This window comes from Hyperolius riggenbachi, chromosome 4 (assembly GCF_040937935.1).
Source record: "Hyperolius riggenbachi isolate aHypRig1 chromosome 4, aHypRig1.pri, whole genome shotgun sequence".
Taxonomy (NCBI): domain Eukaryota; kingdom Metazoa; phylum Chordata; class Amphibia; order Anura; family Hyperoliidae; genus Hyperolius; species Hyperolius riggenbachi.
This window is the reverse complement of record NC_090649.1, coordinates 314,853,977-314,878,338: the sequence shown is the minus strand read 5'-3', so window position 1 is coordinate 314,878,338 and position 24,362 is coordinate 314,853,977.

The window sequence follows — 24,362 nt, the reverse complement described above, 5'->3', positions numbered from 1 at the left end:
CAAAACCGTGAGTAGTCTGGAAACCAAATGTCTCAAAATGACTGTTCAGGGGTATAAGCATCTGCAAATTTTGATGACAGGTGGTCTATGAGGGGGCGAATTTTGTGGAACCGGTCATAAGCAGGGTGGCCTTTTAGATGACAGGTTGTATTGGGCCTGATCTGATGGATAGGAGTGCTAGGGGGGTGACAGGAGGTGATTGATGGGTGTCTCAGGGGGTGGTTAGAGGGGAAAATAGATGCAATCAATGCACTGGGGAGGTGATCGGAAGGGGGTCTGAGGGGGATCTGAGGGATTGGCCGAGTGATCAGGAGCCCACACGGGGCAAATTGGGGCCTGATCTGATGGGTAGGTGTGCTAGGGGGTGACAGGAGGTGATTGATGGGTGTCTCAAGGTGTGATTAGAGGGGGGAATAGATGCAAGCAATGCACTGGCGAGGTGATCAGGGCTGGGGTCTGAGGGCATTCTGAGGGTGTGGGCGGGTGATTGAGTGCCCTAGGGGCAGATAGGGGTCTAATCTGATAGGTAGCAGTGACAGGGGGTGATTGATGGGTAATTAGTGGGTGTTTAGGGTAGAGAATAGATGGAAACACTGCGCTTGGGTGGTGATCTGATGTCGGATCTGCGGGCGATCTATTGGTGTGGGTGGGTGATCAGTTTGCCCGCAAGGGGCAGGTTAGGGGCTGATTGATGGGTGGCAGTGACAGCGGGTGATTGATGGGTGGAAGTGACAGGGGGTGATTGATGGGTGGCAGTGACAGGGGGTGATTGATGGGTGATTGATAGGTGATTGACAGGTAATCAGTGGGTTATTACAGGGGAGAACAGATGTAAATATTGCACTGGCGAATTGATAAGGGGGGGTCTGAGGGCAATCTGAGCGTGTAGGCGGGAGCGATTGGGTGCCCGCAAGGGGCAGATTAGGGTCTGATCTGATGGGTAACAGTGACAGGTGGTGATAGGGGGTGATTGATGGGTAATTAGTGGGTGTTTAGAGGAGAGAATAGATGTAAACGCTGCGCTTTGGTGGTGATCTGATGTCGGATCTGCGGGCGATCTATTGGTGTGGGTGGGTGATCAGATTGCCCGCAAGGGGCAGGTTAGGGGCTGATTGTTGGGTGGCAGTGACGGGGTGATTGATGGGTGATAGGTGATTGGCAGGTGATTGACAGGTGGTCAGTGGGTTATTACAGGGAAGGACAGATGTAATTAATGCACTGGCGAATTGATAAGGGGGGGGGTCTGAGGGGAATCTGAGCGTGTGGGCGGGTGATTGGGTGCCCGCAAGGGGCAGATTAGGGTCTGATCTGATAGGTAACAGTGACAGGTGGTGATAGGAGGTGATTGATGGGTGATTGATGGGTAATTAGTGGGTGTTTAGAGAAGATAACAGATGTAAACAATACATTTGGGAGGTAATCTGACGGCGGGTTTGCGGGCGATCTAATGGTGTGGGTGGGTGATCAGATTGCCCACAAGGGGCAGGTTAGGGGCTGATTGATGGGTGGCAGTGACAGGGGGTGATTGATGGGTGATAGGTGATTGGCAGGTGATTGACAGGTGATCAGTGGGTTATTACAGGGAAGAACAGATGTAATTAATGCACTGGTGAATTGATAAGGGGGGGTCAGAGGGCAATCTGAGCGTGTGGGCGGGTGATTGGGTGCCCGCAAGGGGCAGATTAGGGTCTGATCTGATAGGTAAAAGTGACAGGTGGTGATAGGGGGTGATTGATGGGTGATTGATGGGTAATTAGTGTGTGTTTAGAGGAGAGAATAGATGTAAACAATGGATTTGGGAGGTGATCTGATGTCGGATCTGCGGGCGATCTATTGGTGTGGGGGGGTGATCAGATTGCCCGCAAGGGGCAGGTTAGGGGCTGGCTGATGGGTGGCAGTGACAGGGGGTGATTGATGGGTGATTGACAGGTGATTGACAGGTGATTGACAGGTGATTGACAGGTGATCAGGGTGATAGATGCATACAGTAAACAGGGGGGGTGGTCTGGGGGGGGGGTCTGGGTAGAATCTGAGGGGTGGGGGGTGATCAGGAGGGGGCAGGGAGCAGGGTGGGGGATAAAAAAAAAAATAGCGTTGACAGATCGTGACAGGGAGTGATTGATGGGTGATTAGGGGGGTGATTGGGTGCAAACAGGGGTCTGGGGGGTGGGCAGGGGGGGGTCTGATGGGTGCTGTGGGCGATCTGGGGCAGGGGGGGGGGGGAAAATCAGTGTGCTTGGTGCAGACTAGGGTGGCTGCAGCCTGCCCTGGTGGTCCCTCGGACACTGGGACCACCAGGGCAGGAGGCAGCCTGTATAATACACTTTGTAAACATTACAAAGTGTATTATACACTTTGTATGCGGCGATCGCGGGGTTAACATCCCGCCGGCGCTTCCGTATGGCCGGCGGGATGTTGCGGCGGGTGAGCGGCGCCAGGCGGAGGCGGAGGATCGCGTCACTGATGACGCGATCGCTCCGCCCATGCCCCTACAAGGACCGCCGCCAATTGTCAATACGGCGGTCCTTGCGGGGTGCACTTCCCGGCCGCCAATTGTACATACGGCGGTCGGGAAGTGGTTAAACAATTTGGCTCCATTTCGGGCCCATGCCTGAACATTAATAAATCAGAGATTCTCCTATCCAACCTTACCGCACAAAGTGCGTCGTCCCTGGCCACCAGCCTGGGGCTACAACTTAGAACAAACTATCTAACGTATCTGGGAATTAAAATACCAGCTAATCCCAAAAATCTCTATGCTCTAAACTACAAACCTATGCTCATCGAACTCCAACGGGACCTCTCAAGGTGGAACACCCCTTCCATCTCCTGGACGGGCCAAATACAAGCGGTTCGTATGAACCTCCTACCGCGCCTACTTTACTTATTCAGAACATTACCAATACAGGTAACTAAGTTATCACTTAGAAACCTACAGACACTTATCTTCAAATTTATTTCTAATAATAAAAAAAGCAGAATAAACCAAAAAGTAATGCACATGAATAAATCTAGAGGGGGATTAGGTGTTCCAGACCTCTTTAACTATTACCGAGCGGCACAAATCGCCCAGATAGCCCAAATCCACTCACAACACAACCGCCCTCTCTGGGCAGATATTGAAGATGCCCTACTTTACCCAGTATCCTTCTCCTCGCTACAGTGGGCGCTGAAAGCTCCACAGGCCAAACAATTAACTAAGTCACCTTTGACTGCCCACTCATTACAAATATGGAACCGTATCAAATTTAACAAAAACTTACAATCCCCCCTTCCGAAACAATTCCCGATATTTAACAACTTAGCCTTCCCACCGGGCCTTGAATCCCGTACCTTTCAATGGTGGACACAAAAAGGAATCACTACCATAGAAAAACTCTTAATAAACGACAAGATACCAACGTGGCAACAATTTTGCTCAACCACCTCGTTTCCCCCTACCGAATTTTTCAGAGCTAGACAACTCTTCCACTTCATGAAATCCCTCGCAACCGAGCCTAACACCACACTTACCCGCACTCCATATGAAGCCTGGTGCTCACTACGCCCACTAGAAGGAGGACTGATCTCATACATATACTCAGTAATATCACAGCCCCCAGACTTTTGTAAACTAAAACCCATGATTGATTGGGAGACAGACCTAGGACGAACACTACCTGACAAATCCTGGACAAAATGTTGCCTCACACTAACCAAAGGTAGCAACTACTATTCACATATTGAGACGAACTATAAAATCCTCCACCGTACCTACTTAACGCCCCAGAAACTCCACAGGTTCTCAAACTCCACATCACCACTCTTCTTCAGGGGCTGTGGCCAAATCGGCGATATAGCACACATCTGGTGGTTTTGTCCAGTAGCACAGAAGTTCTGGCAGGACATCACGTCCGCCATAAGCACTGCCCTTGAGGTCCCCTTATCTCCAGACCCATTCCAACTTTTATTCGGCAATAAACCACAAAAGTGGAAATATCCCAACCATAGATTAGCCCAACATATTGCCAAGACTGCTAGATTGCACATTGCTAGGCAATGGCAAAAACCATTTCTCTCCATTGCACTAACCGATCTCATAGTTAAGGATATTTTAATATCAGAAAGGCTGAATGCAATACTCAATGATACAACACTATCCTTCACCAGAACTTGGCAGCCCTGGCTCTCTGCCGCCACATCAACAGGTCTAAGATCATGTGCCTTGTCCTTCTAAAACTGTACCATACAAAGCTACTAAAGAGAACCAATTGTTAACTTGATTCTGTGTCATGTTTATAACTGTTAACGTTAATGTTCAAACTGTTTTGGTCACTCAATAAGTGTAACATGTGATTATGCCCTTTGCTAAGGGCAACGACAAAAGCAATCTTGTTTTTTATTGAAAACTTCAATAAAACGTTTGAAACTAAACAATACCAAATGAGTATTTTAGCTAATTAAAAGCAATAGTAAATGTTTGGAAATTGTTTAGAATCAATGATCATGTACTATGATTAAATAGATATTTGTCTAGGGGCACTTGTGTTAAAGTTAACTATGCTAGGGGGTACTTGGTGAGTACAGGGTTTTAAAAAGGGTACATACCAATACAATGTTGAGAAACACTGTTCTAATACATTTAGCCATGGACCCTGAACAAGCATGCAGCAGATCAGGTGTTTCTGACATTGTTGTCAGATCTGATAAGATTAGCTGCATGATTGTTTCTGGTGTTATTCAGACACTACTGCAGCCATATACATCAGGAGGGCTGCCAGGCAACTGGTATTGTTTAACAGGAAATAAATATATATACCTCTCGCTACAGTTGTCCTTTATCACATACTTCATATCATACTGTTTAAAGTTAATTTACTCAAACCCTGGCTGGAACTGGCATATAATCTATATTGTGCAACAATCTGTAGACCTGAACAACCTTGGTAAGTAGGGTCCATTCTGAGAATCAAAAGGAGAAAAACTGATATAATTTAAAACAACTCAATTTATTGGTCCTTATTCAGTTAACTTTTTTCACAAGTTTTGTACTAGGAGATCATTTTTCATCTGTTTAAAATAACGTTACAGCACTCTGTAACTGAAAAGTACAAAAAGGTTGGCAAAAAAGAACTGTGAAAATTATATTGAGTATTTTCTTACTTACTGGTGGCTAAAAAGGCAGTCTATCGATAAGGTGTGAAAATACCACCTTAGAAAACTGAACAGAACAAGTGAATTGAATAAGGCCCTATTTTTGTGAATTGAACTTTTATTCCTGGATTATATAAGTGAGATTCATCATTTTAAATTAAGAGATATAACTGTGTGTAGGCATTTGTTTCACTGTAAAGGACCATTTATAAATGGTTTTGTTGCCAGTCTGCTTGTCTGTAAATGTGCCTGATACCTGCTGCTGTTTTCTACTATTCCACCAGAGTGGATCTTGCTTTGTCAGTTTCTGTTTAAATTCCCAGCAGTGACTGATTGCAGGATACCTCCTGCTTCCCTTCCTGTCTCCATAGCAATAAACAAGCTGTTTGGCAGAGCACTGAGCAATACTGTCTGTTTGGTAATTGTTGGAGACGTGTTACCCACATGATCATAAAAAATAGTTTCAGGCAACAGAACTCAACAGCACATACATTGGTTAATGCTTTCAGTTGAAAGAATAAACTAAATTGGAATCCACTGCGCTCTGCATTGTTTTTATGCACAGGGTTTAGTCTATCACGTATACTGATTCAATACTGCAAAAAGCAGACAGTCAAATGGAAGACTTGAAATCATCCAAAAATTATGAAAAAAATAAAAATAAAAAGTCACATCAACGTGGAAGGAAAAATGTTGGAAATCTTGTCACATTTCATTTTTATTGAATCTGTCTATTTACTTCTTCTTTCCAAAAAATTCTTAATTCTATGAGCATGACTTCATAGTCCCTAATAACACTACCCAATTTTTAAATCAAAGACTAAGGTAAAAAAAAAACTTATATACTTACGTTATGTCAGTAGGGGGAAGCTCCTAGACGCTCCAAAGGCTTCCGCCATCTTCTGCCCCCCTCTGCTGTCGGCCAGGACCCATTTCATCTTTCCACTCACACTCACTTCCATGTACGAGCATGGCCAGTGGCCACATTGTGCAGGTGCTAGTGCGTTCTTGACTGCACAGTGGTATAAAGCCACTCATGCACAGAAAATGAAGCTATGCACGTGTGGCTCCATGCTACTGTGCAGGAGCAGAACTCACTTCGTGCCTGCACAGTGTGGCTGCACTCATACATGGAGAATAGCACAACTGCGAGCAAACCCTACTAAGGTAAGTATCTAACTTTTTTTTTTCCAATCTCATTACAGGTGTCTATTAACAAAAAAGCCTCATAAGATGTATATTCACTAAACTGCAGTATGCAAAAAATGTTTGTAATGCATTGCCGCACGATGAGTAGAGTATAATGCATGGCATATAATGTATTGCATCACGCTCTACTCATCATGTGGGAAGACTTTACGCCCATCATTTTGCTTGACACAGTTTAATGAATACACTCCAAGATTTCTTACACATAAACATTAAACAGAACCTTTTTTTAGAAACTTCAATAAGAAGGACTCATAATGCCTATGGGCCTGCTTCAGTTTCAAGGCTTGCCAGTGTTAAGGGTTATGGATAGCCTAACATACAGGGATGCATCTTTGCATGGTGCAATTGTAACATAGTACTCTTCATCAGAATTTTTTTGCGCCACAGCAAACACATGAAGTAACCTTGTTATCAGTCTGTCATTCTTTGTATTGGTTTGTTTTTTTTTAAATGTGGTAGGCACTACTTATCTTTCAAACTAATAATTCTGACTTGCATGCAAATGTAAAGCAAAATGAAGGCACCCTGGAATTAGGACAGTCAAATGCACTTTCTGCTGAATTGGATTGGGTGAATTCCATACTGCATACAAGTTGTATTAAATAAGCATGCAGGCCAGAATTATTGGCATACCATTGGCAATCTCTACACCAAACGGTCATTTTAGCACCCGGTGCAGCTAGTCGGTTACAACTATCAATTGTTTGGGCGCCTAATATTAGGGTTAGGCATTATCTGGGGGGGGGGGGGGGGTTAGGCACCCAAAATGGAGGGTTAAAGTTAGCGTTAGGGTAGTACATAGTAAAATATCTTCAATCACCAATATTTTTCTATGTGCGGCTCCATCTGTTGCCCAGCTGATACGGTGGCACTGAAATACATAATCAGGCTTTAGATCCAAAGACCCCCCCCCCTTTTTCACAAATAAAGGTTAAATGGGTCAAACAAATGATATATACTTCAAACAATTTGTTGTTAGCTGCATGACAGACATAAAAAAAGGTGATTCTAGTCATTTTCCAGTGATTTACCGTATTTTCCGCTGTATAAGATGCTCCAGAATATAAGACGCACCCAGGTTTGGAGGGCAAAAACCAGGAAAAAATACTAGATCTGGTGCATCCATATTCCAGGAGCATCTTGTAGATGTTCTCCCCAATTAGCGTCCTCCTGTGTCCCCTTCTGTCCCTATGTTTGCCCCCTTCTGTCCCTATGTTTGCCCCCTTCTGTCCCCAGTGTGCCCCTTCTGTTCCCCTTTTGTCCCCAGTGTGCCCCCTTTTGTGTTCCTGGCTGCCCCTGTGTGTCCGCACCATCTGCTCCCCCCCTTGTGTCTTCCCTGCCCCCAGTGTAATTAGCAGTGTAGTGGCATATCTTATCCAGCGTCTCCCGTGGGGATCACACACCTCTCTCGTGGCTCCCCCTAGAGATTGCTTCTGCTGATTGAATCATCAGCAGAAGCTATCACTAGGGGGAGCCACAAAAGAGAAGAGAGGTCTTCAATCCCCACGGGAGCTGCTGGATTAGTTAAGACATGCTGCTACACTGCTAATTACACGGGGAGTGAGCGGAGACACAAGGGGGGGCACACATGGGGGAGCAGACAGGGAGCAGACCACACAGGGAGAGCCGGGGACACATGGGGAGACACACAAGTGACAGTTCAGGGAGTAACCAATATGGCAGTGGGTCTACAGTTCACATTGGCAGGCACTCATAAGTTGGGGATTCCCAGCATTCACCGTATAAGACGCAGGAACTTTTTTTACCCCCATTTTAAGGGGAAAAAAGATGCTTCTTATAAGATGGCAAATACGGTATATAGTTTTGCCCTGTGATACACTGCTCTTGGTTAAAACAGATGAAGGCAAATTCACAATGACTAGGTATCATGTAATTCTTGAAGAGGAACTGCCACGAAAATCTTAAAATTTAAAGCACATACAAATAAGAAGTACATTTCTCCCAGAGTAAAATAAGCCATAAATTACTTTTCTCCTATGTTCCTGTCACTTACAATAAGAAGTAGAAATCTGTCATTACCGACAGATTTTGGACTAGCCCATCTTCTCATAGGGGGGTTCTCAGGGTTTTCTTTCTAAAAGCCCTTAGTTAATGGCAGTTGCTCCATCCAACTGCCAAAATAGTGTACAGCGAGCAGGGAGGCTGGCCAGCATCTTTGTATAAATCTTTTTCAGGGAATGTCTTTATAAAGAATAAAAGCCATGCTGCAAATCCCCTATGGAGAGATGGACTAGCCCAAAATCTGTCAGTAATGTCAGATTTCTGCTACCTACTGTGAGTGACAGCAACATAGGAGATAAGTAATTTATTGCTCATTTTACTCTGGAAGAAATGTATTTCTTATTTGTATGTGTTTTAAATTTTAAGATTTTCGAGACAGTTCCTCTTTAACTATTTCTGCCACCCAGACGTGAAGCTCATGTCCGTGCGGCTGCTCTGCTGCGGTGCCGCACTCCAGCGCGCGATAGCGGGTGCGCCCCCGTGGTGTTCCCCAGTAACCCTAGGATCAGTGAACGGGAACATGGTTCCTGATCACCGATCCATCTCCCCAGCAGAAAAACCAAAGCGCTCTTACAAGAGGCTTCAGTCTTTCTGCCCGTAAAAATTTCCGCATCCCCCTTGTGCTTCCGCTTAGCGAGAAGCACAAGGAGGGGAAAAAAATTCATCTTGTGGCCAAATATTAAAACTACATCTACATATTTTTTACATTACAATTTACGCATATAAAAACATTAAAAATTAACTGTTTATTTCCCACACCAAAATATTACTGTGAAGAAATGCGGAAAAGCGGCCGCAAGTGTTCAGGGTGAGGCGGCTGTTTCCGCGTCCAACATGGCGGCACAACGCGAAGAAACTGCCGCATGCCGCATTGGCAGAGCGGTGGAGTCCGCGATAGATGCGGCGGTTTGTACGCATAGCGATACCTCTGACATGGGGGTTGGACGCGGGGAGTCCGCCGCTTGCTTGGAAAGCGGTGCGGCGGCCCCCGCGCCCGAATCAGCTGATACTTTGCAAAACATGTCTGGTGTGGCTGGGACTGCTAGTCCACACAGGTTCATAAGGACGCGCGCACGCGCTGAGAGGCAGAGCTTATATGACAACCAGAGAAGAGTCAGCTGACCAAGCTGGTCAGCTGACATTTTTACCATCCTCCATTGGTCCAGCACTTAGGGGTGGCGCTGGAGAGCGCTGTGGTATATATACTGGGTGCTGGTCATTTCTCTGGTGTCTGGCGTTGCGATCACTACGTGGTAGCACTCAGACCTTGTCTGTATCTGTGTTCTAGCATAGTTTCCAAAGGTGTTGACGATCAAGGAACTCACACCTTAGCGTCAGGAATATTGAACTGTATTATTTGTTATGACCTTCTGCCTGCCTGACTATCCCTCTGAACTCTGATTCTGTACCTTACTATTTCTGATATCCTGTTGCCAAACTCTGCTTGTTCCTGGACTCTGTATCTCCCTCCTGATTCTGTACTTTGTTATTTCTGATACTCCGTTACCAAACCCTGCCTGTTCATTGGATTCCGTATCAGTCTCCTGAATCTGTACCTTATCTGTCTGTGTGTTAACGACCTGGCTTGCCCGACCTCGAGAACTGACCTTACTGTTAGAGGCAGTTCCCAGACCTGTTAGTGACACCCTCTCACTGGTGTCACTCACACTCTGTCCTTCCTACTCTCAGTCTAGCTCCTCCCCCGGGAGAGTCTAGACCTACGGAAGGAACATACGTCTGTGCAGTACTCAAAGTATTGCTGTTGCACTTAACACTCACTTGTTATCTCAGGTGTCCAGAGGTTAGTAGATATATCTGATTATCGGTGATACTGCAGATCATCGATAATCGGGTATATTCTGTATTCTCGGTGATACTGCAGTTCACCGGTAATCAGACCCTCTCTGTGTTACACCGATCGTTACAATTACCCAAATAAAATTTTTTATGGAAAAAAAAAATTACAATTAAAAAAAAAAAATAAGACATAAATAGTTACCTAAGGCTCTGAACTTTTTAAATATGCATTTGAAGGGGGTTTACTATGAACATTTTTTAAATTATAAGCTTGTAAAAAGTGATGGACGCGAAACGGACGGAATAAATGCACCTTTATTTCCAAATAAAATATTGGCGCCATACATTGTGATAGGGACAAAATTTAAATGGTGCCATAACCGAGACAAATGGGCAAATACAATACATAGGTTTTAATTATGGTAGCTTGGATAATTTTAAAGCTATAAAGGCCGAAAACAGAGAAATCATGAATTTTTTCCATTTTTTTTCTTATTAATCCTGTTAAAATGCATTTATAAAAAAATAATTCTTATCAAAATGTACCACCCAAAGAAAGCCTAATTAGTAGCAGAAAAAACAAGATCTAGATCAATAACATGTGATAAGTAGTGATAAAGTTATTAGCGAATGAATGGGAGGTGAAAATTGCTCTGATGCATAAGGTATAAAAAATCCCCGCGGGCTGAAATGGTTAAAGAGCTTTAGACAAGCAAATACCAATTTTGAAATTAAAGTCATGTGGCAAGTTAAACTTTCTTTGTCATACTGTGTATTTGTGCAGGTGTTTATACGTTCTGAAATAATCCTCAACAAATGATATCTCTTGGAAACATGACACGCCGTAAGATAAGAATGATATTATTGTCATTGCACAGGAAATTGAATTCTCTTTTTATGTGCATAGATTTTTACACTGATTAAAATGCTATTTTATCACTTCATTATTCTAAATCAATAGGCAGCTTCTGATATATTTAATAATGTCTGGGAAATGGTGATCTAAAAAAATTCAAAAACTTATTTTTGGCATAGAATTAAAACAACGAACACTGAGAGATATTAATTATATTTTAAAAGCATCACATTTGAATTTCAGGTAGCAAAATGTATTATGGTTTGAAGATTACTGGCATATCGGCTTGATACAAATAAAATTGGTTGCAGACTTAGTGACTGTGGCAACTCTGTACAGATTTGTTTTTGTATTCTGCACCCAAATAATCCACATCATCTTGTGAACACTGAACACATTTACTTCATTTTTATTGTAATCTTTACTAAACTTTGCTAACAATTTTGCATTAAACCCTAGTGGGCTTTAATACTTAAGCACATCTATCAGCCAATCACGATTGCAAATGTATCTGATCCCAAAGAAGCGAGGGTGTCCTTAGGTAAATGTGTTGCTCTTGACATGCTCAATAATGTTTTGATACAATAAATAACTATTTTCTTATATTACACAGTTCTTCTCCCTTATTGGGTCACACAGAGATGGGAATGTTGTCTGGAAACAGCATTCCTTGTCAGCTTTTGGAGACAGAGACGCATGGAGACCTGCAGCAGAACGAACACTGCCTTATGCCTGAGAGTGAATCCACTCATAACTAAGTCAATTTATTCTCTTAGCAACAACTGAAGGTGAGCGCCTTACCTTGCATATAGCGATTCAGAGAAAGATTCCTTCCTATTCAAATTGAAAAATTGTGACCCATATCCACTAGGTGGAGCAAATTTTTTTTTGGGGGGGGGCTTTACCACTTTGGTGCTATTTAATGAGGGGATTGAATGATCTGTGTTAGTACTGCTTAAAATCAAGGATGATTGTGATGTGCTCACTGGTAAGTGTCTGGAGACAGCAGGAACAGGATTGGATGCAGGGGTCGGTATAGGTTTCAAAGTTCTTGGTGGTCTCTAAAGCTTGGGACAATTTGTGTTCCTTTTATAGGCCGTACCTATGGCATAAACAGTCTGTCTCTTTCACATATGTGTTATTTTGTATCTGTAGATATTTGTATACTTTTATTAACCACTTCAGCTTTCAGTGTTGTTTCACCTTATGCATCCGAGCAACGTTCACCTCCCATTCATTCACCAATAACTTTATCACTACTTATCACAACAAAATGATCTATATCTTGTTTTCCGCCACCAATTAGGCTTTCTTTGGGTGGTACATTTTGCTAAGAATTATTCTTTTCTAAATTCATTTTAACGGGAATATTAAGAATAAAATGGAAAAAAATAATTATTTCATAGTTTTCAGCCATTATAGCTATACATGCTACCATCATTAAAACCCACGTATTTTATTTGCCCATTTTTTCCCGGTTATTACACCATTTAAATTATGTCCCTATAACAATGTATGGCATCAATATTTTATTTGGAAATAAAGGTGCGTTTTTTCAATTTGCGTCCATCACTATTTACAAGCTTATAATTAAAATAATATATAGTAATGTACTCTCTTGACATGCATATTAAAAAAGTTCAGACCCTTAGGTAACTATTTGTGGTGTTGTTGTTTGTTATTGTAAGTTTTTTATATTTTTTTAATTAAAATTGTTATTTGGGATTTTTTGGGAGTAGGGAGGTAAACAGATACTTTTAAATGTATTTGATTGTGTATATTTAAAAAAAATTTTGTAGATGTAGTTTTACTATTTGGCCACAAGATGGCCACAGTGATCTTTCGGTTTTTCATCCTATAAGCGAGAGCTCTCACTTACAGGAACTGCAGGGATGATGTGACACATAGAAAAATTGCGGCTTTTCAGAGAAGGCCGATGGTTTTTCTTACGGAGACACAGATCAATGAACGGGAACACAGCACACGAGTGATCCCCCCCCCCTTTTCTCCCCACCAACAGAGCTCTCTGTCAATTGAATTAACAATTTGTAATGGTGTATAAGTGTAATTGTAAAAATGTAGGCAAAATTTTGCGTAATCCTAATTAGCTGATTGCGATCATCACTGGTGAGCTGTACGTGTGCCAACAAATTTGTCCACCTCAGTAAAAATGCACATACAATACATAAAATACTACATCACTTGCCTCTATTTTAAAGCAGTGGTGTGTAAAAAGAAAAATACAAAGAAACAACAGGCAGACGTAAGGTGCATACACATGAACAATTACTGTTGCCCTCAGATGACAATTCAGTGCTGAATGTTGTACAGATAAGTTGTTATCCTATAGGTTAGTGATTTGTTCTGACGCTTTGAAAAGGGAAAGAGGGTGACAATTCGTTGAATAATGGATCAGGAAGATTACGGAGATAAATGTTACAGTGCATCCAATCTAATATGCTGCCACATGGGTCCTCTGTTACCATCACTCGGGTCCTTTACTGCCTTCACCAGGCACAACTGCCGCAATACAGATGGGAGCCCTGGTACCTACTCATTTGATTGAAATGGATCACTAGGAATCCTCCCTCCCCCAGCATGACACTTAAAGAGACACTGAAGCCTCTTTAAAATCACGTTTTTATTTTAAAAAGCTCTTAAGTATGTTTGCCCTAACTAAAACGCAGCATCCCCATGGCTGAAATCTAACTAAATCCCCCCTAACTCCCCTCGCAAAATCCATGACGTTCTTGGACGTGGATTTTGTTGACCTGTGTACTTCCGTGAGAGGCAGAGCTTTCAGCTGCAGCTCTGCCTCTACACGCGTCTATCAGCGCGTATCTCCACCTCTTACCCGCCCCTTTCAGTTAAGGAAGACTGAGAGGTGTGGGTGGAGACGGAGATACATGCTGATTGACGCGTGGAGAGGCAGAGCTGCAGCTGAAAGCTCTGCCTCTCACAGAAGCGCTCCTCGCACCGGGGAGTTTGGGGGTATTTAGTTAGATTTGAGCTGCGGGGATGCGGCGTTTAAGTTAGGGCAAACATACTTCATAGGTTTTTAAAATAAAAATGTGATTTTAAGGAGACTTCAGAGTCTTTTTAATTGAAGCCATAGTTAAAATCAAGTTTAAGAGGTTGAAAGTGGCTATTCAAACAATCATGAATGGCCAGTTGGAATTTAGTGTTATACTATGGCACCCCTCACTAGTCGGTGCACCGGCCTTTAGAAAAGACAAAACAACGTTTGAAAGCTAACACACATTATATAAACAATATTTGTTTATCATTGGTGACATTATTTTTATTGTACACATGGAGAGACTTTATGGACAGCCTCAAGCGAGAATCTACCATGTGTACAGAAGCCCCCATGTCACCTGAGGATCCAGCATGCTGCATCTTTAGCAGTGTTTGCTATACCAGACCCCTCCAGCACATTGTTTTCCTACTCCTACCCACCGGAAGCAACTCTGTCATGCTTTGTGTGTTGTCCCACCTCCCCTCACATAGTAACAGACATACTGCTAGCTTCTTAGCTAGTGACACATCTGTGTAAGAAACTATATGTTTCTATCGGCGACACACCTTTATTCCGGCACCAGCAACTCATTAGTAAGAGCTGCAAACACGACTCTCATCACAGCAAAACAGCATAGGAGATAGAACTTCTTTAGGCGGCTTCCAAGTTCCAAAGTGTTTATTCAGTAAACAGATATACAGATACAGTTTGTTACATCTTAGCTCACTTGGTAAGCTACCAGAGTCTCAGCGTCTTCTCCGCTTGTTACTGTGAAAGTCCTGGAAAACCTAGATAACAGACTGACATCTGGCCCGGTCCTTTTCTACCTCTGCCATTTTCCGCGAGGCAGCACTTGGGTTTCACGGCACCAACTGTAAGAAACTATATGTTTCTATCGGCGACACACTTTTATTCTGGCACCAGCAACTCATTAGTAAGAGCTGCAAACACGACTCTCATCACAGCAAAACAGCATAGGAGATAGAACTTCTTTAGGCGGCTTCCAAGTTCCAAAGTGTTTATTCAGTAAACAGATATACAGATACAGTTCGTTACAGCTTAGCAAAGCAGATTCTTCTGTAATAAGTCCATTGCGGTACAGCTTCTTGATTACCTTCCTGTTGAAGGGTAATCAGGTTATCTTCTTTCAATACTAAGATACATCTAAACTAAGTATATACAGATACAGATAGAGCATACAAGATGTCAAAACATAACTAAAGATTATTATAGCCAGCAGGGACAGGAAGCAGAAAAGTGCCTCTCCGGACGCCGGCGGTGGGTTTTACCAGAAAAGAGTTAACTGGAACATCATCTGAGCCTCTCCCCCAAACCTACAATTGGCTCAGACCCCTTATGGTGTCATGATACACACCTACTTGATTAATATTCTATGAGCCCTTTGTCCTAGTTCCAAAGAATTCTATATTGATTAAACATGGCTGTGTTTACTGTTCTTGTGGTTTACATCTTGAGGTTAGTGAGACCTGTGGCCTTGTCCATAGAACAGCTTCTTGGTATGTCCTAGTTCTGCTGAAAGTCAGAACTGTAGATTTTCTCTCTTAGAGAAAAATCTCTTCAACCACTTGAGGACCACAGTGGTAAACCCCCCTAAAGACCAGGCACATTTTGGCTAAAATGGTCACTGCAGCTTTAAGGCACAGCTGTAGGGCCGCACAACACAGAACACGAGTGATCCCCCCCCCCTTTTCCCCCCACCAACAGAGCTCTCTGTTGGTGGGGTCTGATCGCCCCCCAGTTGTTTATTATTTTTGTAATAAATATTTATGTTAGTGTTATAAATAACAAAAACCTCCAGCCAGCCTCCCTCCCTCCCCCAGCCAGCCTATCACAGCAATTGGCTGTGATAGCCTTCAGCCTATCACTGCCGATCGCTCTCTTGTCCTCCAGGGGGACTGCCGTGTCACACGGCTGTCCTCAATGCAGCGCTGCTGCTGATCGCAGCGCTGCACGGTATAAATAGACGGCGATCTTGCCATCTAACAGTCTCCCGAGCAGCAATAGAAGCTCGGAGACTGAAGAGGGGGCAGAGCTCCGCCCACCGAGCATGAGATGCGCGCGTAGCGTGCGCGCAATCGCATGCAAATTTGAGCCCCAGGACTTGACACCAATTGGCATTAGGCGGTCCTGGGGCTGCCGCCGCTGCCACGCCCATTGGCGTGGGGCGGTCGTCAAGTAGTTAAAGGGCAAGTCTGCACCCCAAGCCTTTTTGACTAACTCAGTTCAAATCACTGAGGCCTACATAATACTTAACTTCTAACAATCTGCACATCACTTGGTCTTAAAATCTCCCCTAGAGGATTAAGTCTCTCTCTGAGGGGGACAGTCTGTGTTTACTAGATTTTTCTTCCCTTTTTTATTTACTGCCTACAAATTGTATGATGTATATCCCATGTTTGGCAACAGGCAACTCACTATCACATTATTTTGTCCAGTTATCATAGCACACCGTTTACTAACATTTCTTATTAAGAATAGTAATTTTTGATCAAAGTAAATTAACATAATGCAGTGCAAATTAATACAATAACTTTACTCTAGTTATCACTCTACCAAAGTGCAATGAGCGAGAATATTTTAGCAAAAGCGAGATTCGTCCTGCAATGTTCAGGAGCAAGAGCTGTGTATGCAGGGCTAACTCACCTAAGCCACCGCCTCCCTTGCAATTCATTCTGTCTATCTAAACCTCCACCTTCAGAACAGAAGTTTTGGCTTTGAAGGCAGAAGTGTAAGAAGATGGAATGTAGTATAGAACTCATCAGAAGGGAGACAGTGGCTTAGGTGAGTTAACCCCGCATACACAGCTCTCTCCACCCGCACGCTGCAAGGCGATCTTGTTTTTTGCAAGAACATGCTTGCTTATCATAATGCATCATCTGTTTTATGGATGATCTCCCTATATACAATATATACTAATCATGTGAAATCTTTATAAGGGCCTAAGCCCACTAACACAGTTGCGTTGCTTCTGTTTGCTTTTCAGCATCTATAACATTGATGTGTTGCTGAAAACAAAGCAGACAGAAGTGGAAACAGATGCGTTAGTGGCTCTAAGCTTTTGTTAAATATTTGTTCTCAACTTCTCACTAAGAATGTATCTTACATGTGCACTTAATAAAATATAACTTCATCATTTTATAGGTCCACTTTCTGTAGTTTAACCACTTCACCTCCAAGGGTTTTTCCCTTTAAAATACCAGATCAATTTTCACCTGTCAGCGCTCTTTCGATCCATTCGCCTATAACTTTATTATTGTTAGATTCTGTTCTAAATCACCTTGCTTCGACACCATCAATTCTTATAGTTGCGTCTCACAGACTGTGAGATAACTTGGCTCTCAACACAGCAAGCAGGAGATAGACTTTTCTCGGGCTTCTTCAATGTTTACGGAGTTTATTCAGAAAACAGAAATACAGATATACAGTTCATCATATCCTAGCCACGCCAATCTTCATGTTGCGTTACAAGCTTCTTGATTAGACTTCCTGCTGAAGTCAATCAGGTACCTTCTTTCTAACCTAAGTTACACTAGACCAGTGTTTCCCAACCGCTGTTCCGCGGCACACTAGTGTGCCGCGGGATGTTGCCTGGTGTGCCGTGCGAGGATCCCCAACCTGTGGTCTGCGGAACGCAGGACTGTCCTCTTCCTCCCCCCTCCCGCCAGTGCCCACGGCCGCCGCTTTTATTACCTTAGCAGCGGCCGCTCTCCCCTCTCCAGCGCATGTATTTATTCAAGCAGCGTATCTCCCGGCTGCTCTGTGTGTAATGCGCAGGAAGCAGGGCTCGGTTACCATAGTAATGGCGATACAGGAAGCCGCTGCTCTGCTTCCTGCCGCATCACACAGAGCAGCCGGGAGATACGCTGTTTGAATAAATACACGCGCCGGAGAGGGGGGAGCGGTCGCTGTTAAGGTAATAACAGCAGCGGGGATGGGCGGGGGCACCACCTACCCATACTGGCTATACCGGGGCACTATACTGGCTATCCTGGGGCACTATACTAGCTATCCTGGGGCACTATACTGGGGCGCTATCCTGGGGCACTATACTGGCTATCCTGGGGCACTATACTGGCTATACTGGGGCACTATACTAGCTATACTGGGGCACTATTCTGACTATACTGGAGCACTATACTGGCTATACTGGGGCACTGTACTGGCTATACTGGGGCTACTGGGGCACTATACTGGCTATACTGGGGCACTATACTAGCTATACTGAGGTAACTTAACTCCCCATACTGGGGCAACTATGCTAGCTATGCAGCCGCACCCCAGCCCCCCCCCCATAGCCTGGTACGCACAGCACTGTCCACTAGGCGCCCCCCGCCGTTCCCCGGAGAAAAATTTGGTCAGAAAGTGTTCCCCGGGCCGGAAAAGGTTGGGAACCACTGCACTAGACAACCTATGTACAGCATACATTATATCAGATTACAGAAAGGAATGAACATACTTAGAGGTCCCAGTCAGCCTTGCGAGCTAGTGCGAAAGTAAGAAGCAGAGTGAGCTCCCTGTAACGATTGTGGGATATCTCCGTGTTCAGCGCACAAAGATGTGCGCTGACACTGCGGAGGTCCTCCACAAGCGTGTCAAGATACTAGAACCCAGCTTTTGGTGCAAGCACCAGTAGAGGGAAATTCCTGTCGGCAGAGGGCGCTGGGGAGCGCAGAGGAACCAATCCCCTGCACCTCCACAAATGCCAGACAGGAATTGCACGAAGCGCAGAACGCAATCGCAAGAGAAGCGATTGCGAATGAGAACGAGCAAAGGGACAGGTTGTATGTGTGTTCGCCAATCTAGTCGCCACCCCGCGACCGCGCACACACAACAGCAGGTGCGAAACAGAAACGCAACCGCCAAGAACGGCGATTGCCAGAAGTGACACAAGGCAGATCAGAACAGAATACGAGGATAGCAAAGGCACAGCAAATCATACAATGAGAAGATACGGAAAATAATAAACGCTAGCTAACCGCGAACACCGCACTCATTCGCAACAGTGCACGCGGTTATGCGCGGTCTCCACGTGATAAGCACAATAGAGACAAACACGCCTAACTAACGATCAACAGACAAACACGAAACAAAGAACGTGAACGCTTGCTTAACGGTTACCTCATCAAGCCTACAGCAAGCGCCCGTATCAGACAAGACAGACAAACGAGAAACAGGAACTAGGCAGAAAGGATTCACCGCTCTTCCGCCAGAGCAAGTGTGATCCAAGCAGGAACACAGATCAGAAAGATCCACAGCCGCTAACACTAGTGGCTAGTGCGATCTAAACAAGACAGATCAGATGAGGTAGCTGGTAGCAACCGCTGCTCCAGCTTACACTCCAGGAACTAGATCAGAAGGATCCACAGCCGCTACCGCTAGAGGCTAGTGCGATCCAAACAAGACAGAGCGATTCGCTATCAACCGCCGCTGGTGACAGCGCAATCGCGACAGACAAGACAGGACAGAATAGGCAGTACAAATTATACACAAACTGACTGCACTAACTAGGAATGCAAGGAGCACTCCCCAAGAATTAACTATACTAAGATAGCAGTGGCTGACACTCCAGGTGAGTCCAGCAGGAACAAACCTCTATGAGCAGCGAAGCATTGTGGGACACACATAGTACTTATAGTACACGCCTCCAATGAATGTGGCCAGGCAATTTGCATGACAACGTATGCAAATTCCTCAGCAAGCACAAGCTGCAAAACTGACAGAAGGTCTTCTTTCCAGAGTCCTGCAGCATGCAGACCTGAATAATGATCAAAAGGCTGCCTGCCTGCGCAGGCAGCTGAGCGGATCGTTACACTCCCATAGCTCACTCAGGTTTTAATACTGACTAGAAAAGAGTTAAATATGACATCATCTTCGCCATCCCCTAGATCAGACTATTGGTGGACCCACTCGTGGTGTCATCATACACACCTACTCGATTAATATTCGATGAGGCATTTGACATACATACAGGAATGTGGATATTTACAAAACATGGTTGATGTTTATTGTTCTAGTGGCGGTACATGCCCAGGTCAGGGAAACCTGTGGCCTTGTCCATAGAACAGCTTCTTGGTATGTTCTTGTTCTGTTGACAGAACTGCAGATTTTCTCTCTAAGAGAAAATCCCCTTAAAGGGCAGGTTTGCTCCTCAAGCCTTTTTGACTATCTCAGTCCAAATAACTGAGGCCTACTTAAATTATAACAACCCCCCCTAAAAAGGCTTGACCCGCAGATCCCAGCTTCTGAACCTAACCGTACCTGGTTTCTTTCCTTTATGTTTCACTTTTCGATGTTCGTGCTCACACAACTTCTCTGCTCTCGGCGGTTATCCCTGGAAAAGAGAGAGCAAGACCTCTTGGTCTTCCTGTAACCAGGCTCCCTGGGGAGGCCCTACTTCTAAATCCCTCTATACCACATGCTCAGCATTTGCGTCACTTGCGTATCACTCACAAACTTGCATGACCACAGAAAAGTGAAACTCGTTTGTTTGTTACTCAATGGAGCAGTGCCAGGTGCCTTCTAAAAGAGCGCCTTTATACAATCAGCTCCATCACCGGTACTACTAAACCTATACCCGTAACCCTGTATATCCCTTAATTTAAAAATATTGGTTCATGAGATTGTTTATGAGGCACCAATCTCTTGACCAGGTTAATTTGTTTTACGTAATTTTAACACGCAACCTCACCTGGATAATGATGCCTAAAGTTGTCATCCCCATCCAGACGACCAGTGGGTGTAGGAAGAACTTTTGAACTGCAGAGGCTCAGTCCGAGTGTCCCTGGAACATCACCGGAAACCTTTTCCACCAGGTCAGACTGGAACTCACCTGCTTATTTTTGTGTTCTACCTCGTTAAGATCACTTATTTTTGTGTTCTACCTCGTTAAGATCACCGGGATCATGGTGAAATCTTAGCTCTAACTTAGTGTACTGTTTGTTTAACCGTTGTATCAAAGTGTGGTCGTCTTGGATCAACCCCTGTTCCCCTTCGTCCCATGTCGTGTTCTCTTTTAGGACGGGAACTACTTGTGAAACTTTGACCTTAAGAGTTCTCTTAACAATTTGAGAAATAACGTCATCAAACCTGGATGACTGGATCCATATGGGATCTCCGCTCACCCAATATGTTGCCCTTGACAGATCCCCCTTATTGGAACAATTATGAAAATGTACCTTGAATGTGTCCTTAGACATGATGCTAAAAAAACAAACCTTTCCTTTAGCCACCGGAACTATCGGTTTGGCTTCAGGGTGGATCTTTTGAATGGTAGCCTCGCATTCTGCGTTATTGAGCCTGCAGGCTTCTTCACTAAATTTGACTTGCCCCGGCAAACACAGGTACCTCTGTGAGAATTGCCCGCATGAGGACAACTCTACTCGTTTCACCTCCCCGGTTGACCTCTCAGGTCATGGTGTAAGACATGTGTTGAGGTGGGAACTAAGGAAGTGGCGGTGCCTAAAGGAATGTTGCACCGTTTCCATTTGTTCACCCAAACATCTTGAAGCTTCCATGCAAAAGATCCTTCTCCAGAAAAATCGATATACCTCCCCTTGTCCAATCTCAGTTGGACAGGATCTTTAAGCATCTCCCTGACAAAATATGTCCCCAACTGTCCTGATTGGACCTCTTCCCCCCTTATGTCCTGAGGCACAATATGTACCAGAGGTTGGGAAGACTGTACTCTCTGCAATCTTTCAATTAAGAGTACCTCTTCACTTCCCCAACTAGCATGAGGATAAGCGGCTGCATATGGACTGTGTAATATCGTCCTGTGTTGTGACATGTGTAGTGTGGATGGGGTTCCATGTGTTGGCTTTCCCTGCCCCGCGACCGCTCTCCCCACCCTCTTTGTCACCTGGAAATGTGGCTCGATCTCGATTTTTATTTCTTGTTTCGAGAACCACCACCCCTCGGCTTTCCAGCCTTTACGTGTGTATAGTTGTTTCAGAGGCACTCTCTGTTGGTAGTTCCAGAGTGTGATGTTGTTCCCCGCGTCTCTCTGGCAGGAGAATTGACGCCTCCTGCTCGTTCCTCTCCAATCTGGAACCATCTCACTCTGGATAACCAAGACAAGGTACCCCTGAATCACACACTCCACCTTTTGCATGTACCCATTGTACTGCAATGTACCTTTTAACCAAACTTTGGATCGGTGCATCGATTCTGGGAGTGTGGCATTCACAAGCAGATTTACACTGCCATTCAATTCCCACTGCCCGTACACCTGACCCTTCAGATCTTTCACCCACCTTGTGCCCTGAAATTTGTTTTCACCTGGCACAAGTGCTCTTTTCCTCCGTCCCTGCATGGTCCATCTGTGCCAAGCGGAGGGAGGTGTGAAAGGATTAGTACCTTTGTCACCAAACATTAACATGCTTGGGCCTTGCATTCTCATTAACCCCTTATTATACATGAGAATGTCCTCTCTTCGTTCTCCTAGGATGAAATGGCAACCTAGGATCACCATCAGCACGGTACTCTTCATTATAAAAGCACCACCTTGGGAAAGTAAACATTAGCAATTTGCACTATGCTTTGCTCAGTCAGTTTTTGTAGTCGTTTTCCAATTTCAAGAATCTCGTGTTTTAGTCTCTTTCCAATTTCAGGAATCTCGCTGTTCTCCAACCTCAGATTGGCATCTGGAACCTTTCGCTTATCCGACTGACATCTCCATCTTTGCTGCCAGCACTGCAGCTGTCTCGAGTCCATATTGCCAAACTCCTGAAATCGAAATACAAACAAATCAATTCTTATTATTGATTTGGGATTCACCCTGCGGCTTGTACTCTGTACACTTTAACTTGATCAATATATGCCGTAATTGATCTCGTTGCTTTATGGTTCTCATGAACTCTGTTTACTATTTTTGGTAGATTGGAGTTAAACCTCTCTCCCCTACCTAAGTACTATCCGAAGTACTTACCTGTGTAAAATATGCTCCCGCGGACTTCACCTTTGGAAGCTCTCACCTCATTGCAAGCTCCCTCCACATCCCCCCCCCCCCTATCTGTCCATGCGCGGCCGTTGCATGCACAGATTACGGATGCCACACCTGTTGTTGCTTTGCAGGTGAGCCTGCAATGCTCTTACTCATTATCGCATTTACTTATCTAGAACCTCATTGCGATACCAGCTCTGTTAGAAGTTCTGTGTGTTGTACCCTCTGACCAATGTTTGCCGTGCTACTACCCCCATACTACACAAAAAAATGGCTGCCTCCCTGTAGGAAGGAGCACTTTGCACTGAAACTACACAGGATGCAGGGCTAAGCATTCCAGCATCCAATGCCTGTATGCAGATCCCTGAATGCCCACTTGGTAGGTAGTCGTATGGCAAACCTGTCCTGATACACTGTCACTCTGTAAATGGCAATTCTTTCATCTTTATAATTGCCCCATGAACTGCTGTCAGTTCTTGTTCTTTGTGCTACACTTGGTAGGAGCTGGAAAAAAACATATTTGACCAATCAGTGGGCGGAAAAAAAAATGCACAAAAGCAGCCCCAGCCCAGCATAGACCTCTTAGTCAAACTCTGGACCTGTCCACGACAAAAACTGGAAAAAAAACGTTACCGCTCTGCAGCAGCGGCGACGGATACCTGGATTGGTCAACTCCCTTTTTTCCAACTCCGGCACCCCCCTGATGCACTGTCCCCCCTTTTCTCTATTGGGAACTCATGCTGCATCACCCATTAAGGTGCCCCACTTACAGGAATAATCCCATAAGCAACTCAGTACAGACCCTTTCCTGATCTGCGGTGTTCCTTGTCTCCCTGCACCTAGCTGGGAAACATTTCCTATCTGTGACCATGCTAATCTTACAGTAATAGCTTGGTGCACGTATTCTGGCATTCCTTTCCATTGACCCAGGGAAAAAGCTCTGGGGAAATACTTTGGAATCCGAGATATTCAGTAGAATGTCTCTGTATTTCTACCCCCCTCCCTTTCAGCTGCTCTGCCCGGAGCCGCGAGCACAGCCTGACGTGACATGGATCCCCCAGCCCCTCCTCCCCCCTGCCATGACGTGTGGGGGCCATGACTCTTGGGGGGCGGGCCCTCTCCACTGCCGCCATTTTGAGTCCTGGACTGCCAGCTAAGATGGCTGCTCCCATAGCAACCTCTCGATCCTATAAACCTTAGGAGAAAAAACAAACTCAAACAGAACAAACATTTTATGCATAGTTACACACAGCATCGATACATTATACCGAGAGTCAGCCTTCCGCTACCTACACTCTCTTCAAAACCGGAGAAAAACTTTGTCCCAGCTGCCGTTCTATATGGAAAACTCCCTCTCTACA